Source organism: Suricata suricatta, chromosome X (genome assembly GCF_006229205.1).
Source record: "Suricata suricatta isolate VVHF042 chromosome X, meerkat_22Aug2017_6uvM2_HiC, whole genome shotgun sequence".
NCBI lineage: Eukaryota > Metazoa > Chordata > Mammalia > Carnivora > Herpestidae > Suricata > Suricata suricatta.
The window spans coordinates 12,247,110-12,256,154 of record NC_043717.1 but is presented as its reverse complement, the minus strand read 5'-3'; the positions used below and the strand labels follow the sequence as shown (position 1 = coordinate 12,256,154).

The following is a 9,045-nucleotide window of genomic DNA, read 5'->3' as shown; positions in this document are numbered from 1 at the left end:
TCTCTCTGTCTCTCAAAAATAAATTTTAAAAAACATTAAAAATTAAAAAAAATAAAAGAACAGCTAGACCCCAGATCTTCCCAAATATAGAATGAATGTGTGTGTGTGTGTGTGTGTGTGTGTGTGTGTGTGTAATTTAAGAAACAAAATGAATGAGAGAGAGAGAGGCAAACCAAGAAACACATTCTTTTTTTTTTTCTTTCTTGTCCTAGTCTTTTATTCGTTAAACAGTAATCCTTAACAATAAATGCAGAAGGAAAGCAGCAAACAAAAGGAGGGCATTTGCACTGTGGATGGGAAGTGACTGAGCCTTAGCAGACCAGAAGTTCCTGTTCTGCTCTGTGGGGCCAGGAGTCTACAACGTGGTGTGCTCATCTTTCTTCTTCCCCACAAAGGTCTCAAACAGCTTAGATGGGAGGCTGAACGTGATGACTGGTCTTAATTTTTGCTATATAGCCATTTTTCTTGATCTTGCTCTCTAACTCCATACATTCCAGACTACTCAATGGATTTGTAATAAACTTCCAAGATGAAGGGAAATTTTTTGCTCATTGTTTGCCTGAAATCTTGACTTGTGTTCATCTTATTAAACAAAAAATATGCTCCAAAAACGCTCACAAGTTCAACTACTAAAACTCCTTTAAAGATCTTCTTTGCCAGCGGTTCCATAGTGCGGGACATCCTTTTTGAAATATATATATCCACAGTTTCCAAGTCCCCTCAGGTTCAGGAAAGGTGTTTATAACGACTGATAAGGCCTAGTTGATAAAGACCACCGAAGGCATACCTGAGGAGTTTGTGTCAAGAAACATTCGGGGCGCCTGGGTGGCTCAGTCAGTTAAGCCTCCGATTTCGGCTCAGGTCAGATCTCACGTTCGTGGGTTCGAGCCCTGAGTCAGGCTCTGTGCTGACAGCTAGCTCAGAGCCTGGAGCTTGCTTCCGGTTCTGTGTCTCCCCTCTCTGCTCCTCCCCCTCTCATGCTCTGTCTCTCTCTGTATCAAAAATAAATAAAACATTAAAAAAAAAAAAGAAAGAAACATTCTTAACTACAAATACCAAAGTGATGGTTTCCAGAGGGGAGGTGGGGGGGGATAGGTGAGGGGGTTAAGGAGGGCACTTGTGGTGAGTGCTGAGTAATGTACACAATTGTTGAATCACTATACTACACACCTGAAAGTAATATTACACAGTCTGTTAATGAACTGGAATGAAAATTAAAACTTAAAAAAAGAAAGAATGAGTGTATGTAAAAAATTTACTTAACTTCTAATGAAGAAACCTGAGGCATAGAAAAGCTGCTTCAAAGATCATTTGAGAGACTGAATGTATATACTCAAGCAGGAAAAACATGCTGAAATCAGTTTATTTAACAACAAAACTGCTAATTATCTATAGGATAACAAAACAATGACCTTCGGAGTTGTCATTTCTATCAGGCATCTCTATTGAACAAAATCCTAAAGCTTCCATGTAAGTGTACAGAGTATGAACTCTGATAATAGAAATTAACGTGGCAAACAAGGACCCATAGTCCCAGAGCAGGTGGGTTGGAGAGGGCTGCTATATGATATTGAAAATGCAGTCATCTTTTGGCCTAGTTTGTATGTTTTGGGTCATTTTTCTTTTTTTTTTTTTTTTGGAATATAACACAATTTATTTTTTTAACATATGCAATTATTTTCCATCATTTACAATACAGTAGTTACAATGACAATCCAAACAGAAAAGCAAAGTAAAAAATCAAAACCCCAACTTCTATTTCATGTAATTAGACTTATACAGAAATTAGAAGGTTATGTAACAACTAGTTCATCACCTAATTTCACAGCTATCTGAAGTGGCAATCGTTATATAGCAGCTTATCTATGATACATTCAAGCTACATGATACAATATATTACTTGCCCATAGGCTACAACACAGCCTGCTTAATACCTTTCCTTAAATTCCACCTCTATACTACAGTATACTTGAGGTCCATGCAAAAAAGTAGCTACCTTTTATGTAGGAAATGGATGATTAAGTCTTTGGTGTTGTAAAAGCAACTTCATTTAAACATAACCACCCCCACCACCAAAAAAAGAAGAGGGGAAAAAAAGTAAAGAAAATAATAAGGGAAAAACCCAAGACACACTTCCTAGGGGAAAAAAAAAACAGCATGTAATTTCTGTCCTTGACGGAATGTATTAAATAAGCAAACACCACCAACAAGCAAAACAAGTACTACAATGTAAAAATATTAAAGAAAAAAAAGAAAACCCTCTGACATGCATAAATGAAAGATTGCACACAAAAAAACTCACATCTTTTCAAGCTTCAATAGTAAATTGCAACTATGTATTAAGTACTGCATGGTTTGCCCAAGCTAAGATGAAACCACATCATGAATCAATAAGCATTTTGCATTTTCTTTCATTATCTACTCAAAGTCATGCCTACTGCACCTGTAAACATTTCCTTAAATCCAATTATACAGCAAACACTCCCAAAATAAACTTAGAATGTATTGCAGTTTCACTTAACAGTATATAAAATGCTGTGTTGTGACAGGTATCAACTATCCATTAGATACTGTATCAATTTTTCTTAAGCACTACTGACTGCTTGCTTTTCTTGAAGCTAGATCATTCTGAAAATTTCCTGTTAGACCTATGAGTGCAAACATATGGTATCTGTCCTTCTCTGCCTGACTTATTTCGCTTAGCATGACACCCTCAAGGTCCATCCACTTTCCTACAAAGGGGTCATTTTTCTTGATAAGAGAAATAAATATCTGAGAAGCCATAATTTGAATAACTACAAGCATTCTCCATATTATGATAGGATAAGAGTAAAATAATTCTCACACGTAATTTTAACTTTTTTACTGTGCTAGCTCCTTCCCCTAAGAATATTAGTTCTTTTTTTAATAAAATGTATTCATTTATTTTGAGAGAGAAAGAGAGAGAGAGAGAGAGAGAGAGAGAATCCTAAGCAGGCTCCAGGCTGTCAGCACAGACCCGTATGTGGGGCTCCAATTCACAAACCTGACCACTGGGCAGGGTCAAGGAAGTCAAGACAAGCAGAATGCCCATGAGGCTCAGTGACTCCAACAATGACGCTCCAGGCCTCTTCTCCACGTGTATCTCTAGGTCCTCAAAGTCTCACTGCCTCTTTCTTGCTTCCTTTTTCTCCTTCGGCAAGCCTTTCAGCCCACCCATGCCCTAAACCAGAGCGATCCTAATCCCATTCTCATACAGGGTCATCTGTTTCTACCTCCTTTCTCTTTAGAAAGCACTCTTTATGGGGGCACCTGGGTGGCTCAGACGGTTAGGCATCTGGCTTCCACTCAGGTCATGATCAAGTTCGAGCCCCGGGCGAGGCTCTGCGCTGACACCAACGAGCCCGCCTCAGACCCTCTCTCCCCTTCTCTCTCTGCCACCCCCTGGCTCACGCACTTGTGAGCTCTCGCTCTCAAAAATAAACATTAAAAAAAAAAAAGAAGTCACTCCACTCTTTATGCATAAACCTTATTCCCAACTCTTTTGAGGTTCTACACTCTGATTTACAAAAATCTTATATTTTCTCAAAAACCATGGCTCATGCAAATCAAAAGCATTGGTTTTTATGCTATGTCCAGTACCAGCTCTCCCAAAATACCATCAGAATAAACTGTTGGGCAAAACTGAGCTTACTGCTTATTGCAGAAGGGAGATCGCCACCTGGGCAATCTTATAGCATCTCTGAAGGGCAAAGGCCAAAGAAGGATATACTTATGAGGTTTTTTGGCAGGTCTGGATTAAAACTGGTCTTTTGACCCAAGGACTTGATTAGGATTGAGTAAGGATCACATAGAGGCAATAACATTGTAAGACCCTACTCGGGTCAAGCTGACCCTAATGAAAAAATACCAACCATTTTTTCACTCTCCAACCCTTTTCTGCTTGAACCATCAAGGGTTCGGAAATTGAGCGCTGGGAGTCCTAACATGTAACCCATAAATTATAACTTAGAGGTTAACTTGTTTTCTAAGATACTGTTGCTAGATCCTAAGATACTGTCGCTGGATCCCACCCTTTAACCGCAAAGTTCTCGCTTCTGTGCACCTGCTCCGCCTCCCCTTCGGACCTATGATTGATCACTTCAAATTTCTCCTGAGACAAAGAACTCTAAAATTGATAGATCTCTGTCAAATCTTACGTTTGTGTGTCGAAATATGATTGGCCATTATTGAATGCTGTAAACTATGATTGGTTAACTAAATGATGGCTTATTCTATCTTGCCAAAGCCCCTAAAAATCCCAAGCTCCTGCTCGGCGGCACTCTCTCCAGAGGACTTGCCGACACTTGGGAGGGGGTGTTCGGCCAAACTAAAATAAAACCCATTTACCATCTCCGTTTGTGTCCGTGGGTTTCACTCTCAGTGACTCGCTTCAGGAGGGAAAGGTCTAACAGGATGATACAATAGTTTAGGTCTGATGGACACAATGAAGTGAGGGTTTCAATCAAGTTTTAGAGAACAATGAGGTCTTCAATGCTTTCTATTGAGGTGTTGAGTCTGACATTCCTTTAAATCAAAACTTTCTGAACTCAACACTAAAGTTACTTAACACTTTTATCTTCCTAAGATAAAGAGTTTCTTGGGATAGTTAAGTCCTATTGATGAAAACTTTGGGATAGAAAAGGTCTATTAATAGAGGTAGTAAACCGTGGGAATAGATTGTCTGCAACTTCAACCACAACCTCTGAAATGGATTTCAGAGACTATTTTGGTGATTAAAAGCTAAACAATGGCTTTCTCTTTCCAGCTGTAAAAAGATCTTTAAAATCTTCAAGTAGCTGCCAGGCTAGCTCAGTCAGGAGAGCATGAGACTCTTAAAATCTTCAAGACAATGGCTGCCTCTGGTTTAATGTGGAAAGATTCCGTTTTATAATGCAACCCGAAAGCACTCTAACATAACTCTAGCTTTTCTCTTCCTACATAAATATGTTGAAGCCTCTTGAATTTTTAAAAACCGATCTCCCCTGATAACCTGGGGGCTCCCAGGGCATTCGTCATTTTCTGTGATTCCCATTATGTTTGGCTAGGGTGTTCCACTCAGATACCTGCTCCTGGGGGACAGGGAGGCCCCTTGTCACCTCTGCACCCATAACTCTGGGAACAGCTCCTGCCCACGGTGGATGTGCCCTCAGGCTGGGAGAACTGCGTCAGTAAACTAGACAAGAGAGCAAAAGGCAAGCAAGCGCGAAAGCTCCCAACAAACAAAAGTATGACCACCTCCAAGGTTTTTGGTTTTTGTTTTTTGTTTTTCTGTTTTTTTGAAAATGAATATTGTTTAATGAGAAGTATATTTAGTTTTCTATACTGTTGACCTAAGTGAAATTATGTGCAACAACTGGTAATACAATACAGTGTGAATATTGATATAATTTATTTTGTTTATATTGATTCATTGGTTGTTCACCATGTTTTTAGAGAAATTTAAAAATAGATTTTTGTGATTATAAATTAAATACCCATTAACTGTAGAAAATTTGAAATATAAAAGGCAAACAAAATACAAAATATAATACAATACAAATATAAAATACAAAAGAGAAAAGAAAAACAACCAATGTTAACATATTGGCAAGGTTTTTGAAATAGAGACCCATGGTCACTGTCGCTCCTCCCCCTCCTCTATCCCTTCAGTCTGCCTTCTGCCTCCTCCCCGCCCCCCACCGCACACTGCTTTTGCTAAAACGATGGATGACATCGTAACTACTAACTCAGTGGTCCTTTCTTATTATCTTGCTTGCTTCCACCTAGAATTGAGCAGAGGTTTCCAGAGAGGATGAAAGAAGACCCGGAAAGCACAGTATCCAGGAAGTCTACAGAAGAATTTTAAGGAAGCAGTGATCAACATAGTCAAACACTGAAGACAGGACCAAAAAAGTCATCCAGTGCTTTTTGGTAGATAGGGGGTGATTTGTTGGGAGAGAGACTGCGGCTGCTTGGGATTTAACACATTTCCAGTTTCTCCTTCTCCGGCAGTTTCCACCGGTCTAGTGTGATTTGACCACGGACGCGAGCAGGGACCAGTTCTCACATCAAGGATGAAGGATGCTCTTATTGGTTCATTGCTAATTCCGAGAAGCCTGTACTAATAGAAACTTGCTTCGAGTTGTATTTGGAGATGTTCTTGTTTTGTCCTTTCCTCCCACTCTTCATTTCTTCTACAGCAATATGTAGTGTATACAGACTTCCTCAAACTCCCACTGTATAAACCCACATAGGTTTATCAAACATGTCGAGTAAGGAAGAGGTCCAAGTTCTCAAGGTTTCAGGGATGACCTTAAAGAAGGCAGTTAGAGACGCTACATACATATATGCATGTACATTCGGGGGCCGGGCTCAGATGGTTCGAAAGCTGGTCTGGGCAAGGAATGAGCTGAGCATGTGTCCTGATCTGTAAACCACATGAGTTGCCGGGCCATGGGTTTGAATGCGCTGGTGTTAAAACAGTTTGAGCTTAAGCAGCTTTTGTTGCCAACTCTGTGGTTTGCCTTTCTGAGATGGACAGTTATGTTATCCACTATAGGACATGACGCTGTAACATGTTCCAATATGACATTGAAAGGACATGCAGCCATCATTTTGTCCATTTCTAACTTTTGCTTATTTTTTTACTCAACAAAAATAAGAGCAATGCACTATCAGTCTGGGAGCAATGTGATAAGGTGCAAGGTGGATGACCTGTCGATCCAATCCACGCCGTTGGTGGCACAGTGCTAAGTTGAAAAGGATTTGCAAGCCAAGTCTAGCGGCTTAAAGAAAGAATCCTGTGATCTCTTACAACATTATTTCAGGGGGCTTCCTTTCTAGATTGCCCTGAGACTAGAGTTTCAGATGTCCTTTGGGTTCTGCCAATCAGATGCATGAGGCATCTCTGCGCAGGCAAGAATCGGTGACCCCAGATCCTAAGCTTCTCAGGTTGTGCCCTTCTAGACCGTGGCTCAGCTGGTCATCCTTGGACTCCATGAGCCAAACCAGGCCCTGGCATCAAATTCCCTTTGTTAATTAAGTGACTCTTACTTGAGCTTCTGCCACTTGTAACCTTTCTCAAAAAGGCACCCTGAGTGGGATACCTACTTGGACACGAGATTTTGTATTCAATTTCAGGCCCTCACAGAATCTATCCATAAATCCCAGATGAAAAAGCACTGCTATAAAGACCTTGTAATTTATCATTTTATTCTGAGTGTGTCTGCCCAATACTGAAAATCTACTAGAAAGCTTATGAAACCCCTACCCATACACTTATAGTCAAGTGATCATGAATAATGCTTCTGAAAGTTTCAGAAAAATATGAAGTCTTTTTCTTCTCCCTTGCTTTACTCTAATACCTAAAACCCACTCTTTTTTTAATTTATTTTTTTTAATTTATATCTAAGTTAGTTAGCATATAGTGCAACAATGATTTCAGGAGTAGATTCCATGGTGCCCCTTACTCATTTAGCCCATCCCCCTCCCAAATCCCTCCGACAATCCTCTGCCTGTTTTATTTAAGAGTCTCTTATGTTTCACCCCGCTCAAGGTTTTTATATTATTTTTTCTTCCCTTCCCTTATGTTCATCTCTTTTGTATCTTAAATTCCTCATATGAGTGAGGTCATATGATATTTGTTTTTCTCTGACCAATTTTGCTTAGCATAATACCCTCTAGTTCCATTCATGTAGTTGCAAATGGCAAGATTTCATTCTTTTTGATTGCCAAGTAACAATCCATTATGTGTGTGTGTGTGTGTGTGTGTGTGTGTGTGTGTATGCCACATTTTCTTTATCCATTCGTCCATCGATGGACACCTTAAATCCACTCTTAAAAATATATTTCTCAGTGTCAAACTATGACATGTTACTTATTTTTTTCCCTCAACAAATAGGTACTGTATCCCTACTGTAGTGGGCCCTGCAGAATATGAAGAAAACAGAAATGATTCATGTCCCCATGGAGGCATAAGTCAAGTAGGGGAGAAAGACAGTGAATAGGAGGGTCTCTGATGTACCATTTATTATTTATTAATACTAAGTGCTGCGCAGTCCAGCTCCAGCAGGTCCAGGGCTCCCTGAAGGATGGATGGTGTCGGCGAGAGAGAGTGAGCAAGCCTCGAGTTTCTTTCTAATGACCAGGCAGGCATCTCTGCTCTGTCTGCTTTGGTGTCTTTACTTATAGGTCAAGCGATAAAATGACATCAGAAAATAGAGTTTTTTACAGTGGTTTATTCTTTGTGATAAGATGCTTTGATCAGCGAAAGTATGGTGTGAGGTGATATCTCATTGTGGTTTTAATCCACATTTCCCTGATGATTAGTGATACTGAGCACCTTTTTATATACCTGTTGGCCATTTGTATATGTCCTAAAATTTTACATTAAAATAGTTTATCCATGGGGCACCTGGGTGGCTCAGTCAGTTAAGCACCCGACTTCGGCTCAGGTCATGATCTCAAGGTTTGTGGGTTGGAACCCCACATCGGGCTCTGTGCTGACAGCTAGCTCAGAGCCTGGAGCCTGCTTTGGATTCTGGGTCTCCCTCTCTCTCTGACCCTCCCCTGCTCACGCTGTCTCTCTCTCTCTCAAAAATAAATAAAACATTAAAAAATTTTTAAATAAAATAAAATAATTTATCCAAACATTTGTCAATGAAGAAGAGTATGTAAAGCAACCAAAGCACTAATTTGACATTTTAAGGATTGTAACCCCCAAGACACAGAGGAGCTCCCAATCACTGAAAGCACACTCTGAATTGTAAATGCAGACGACGGGCTTCTAAGGGCCAAACCCACAAGGTTACATAACACACATTTTGAAAGAATTATGATGGTGGAGTTTAAAGTGACTCTCTCATACATGTTTGGCTATTTCGCTAACAGGTGGTATCTGTTTTCTCCATGTAGTTATTATTAATTGTCTCTATTTCAGTCCAAAGTAGAAGGATGTGTTCCAGAAACTGCAACTGATAAGTCAAAAGTTTATGGTGTTCCAAGAAATGAAACAGCAGGGGCGCAGAGGCCCCACCTCCTCCAGCC

At 40.0% G+C, this 9,045-nt stretch overlaps 2 pseudogenes; one reads left to right on the top strand and one right to left on the bottom strand.

Annotated features, from left to right (window-relative positions):
- Positions 1–423: 423 nt before the first annotated feature.
- Positions 424–792, bottom strand: LOC115284362 (annotated as a pseudogene).
- Positions 793–6,265: 5,473 nt separating this feature from the next.
- LOC115283330 overlaps positions 6,266–9,045 on the top strand; it is a 25,695-nt pseudogene continuing 22,915 nt past the window's right edge.